Here is a 394-nt window from a genome sequence, read left to right on the forward strand (position 1 = left end):
ACCACCTGACTCTTTCTGGGGCTGAGAGAACCCTCTCCTAAGGTTCCTAGGCTGCACCCAGATCTCCCATGAGAAATCAGAAGAGCAAGGGAGGAGAGTTTATAGAGATGTAGTGGGAGGGCTCAGGGGAAGACTGATTTGTTTGTGTCCATGGCCACAGGATGGGAGACAACACCCGCCAGGCTCTTTTGTGAAAACCAGACAGCCCTGCACCCCACATCCTGGTGCCGATGGTCCAGGAGGCACTTACCATAGACTGTGATAGTCTTGATTATGGTCTTATGGAGACCAGAGACAGAGTTATAGGTGAGGCAGGTATAGGATCCACTATTATGTGCAGTGATGTTGGGGATAAAGAGCTCCTGTGTGGGTTGCTGGGAACTCCCAGTGAGAA

The sequence above is a fragment of the Myotis davidii genome, unplaced genomic scaffold (assembly GCF_000327345.1).
Source record: "Myotis davidii unplaced genomic scaffold, ASM32734v1 scaffold1190, whole genome shotgun sequence".
Classification (NCBI taxonomy): domain Eukaryota; kingdom Metazoa; phylum Chordata; class Mammalia; order Chiroptera; family Vespertilionidae; genus Myotis; species Myotis davidii.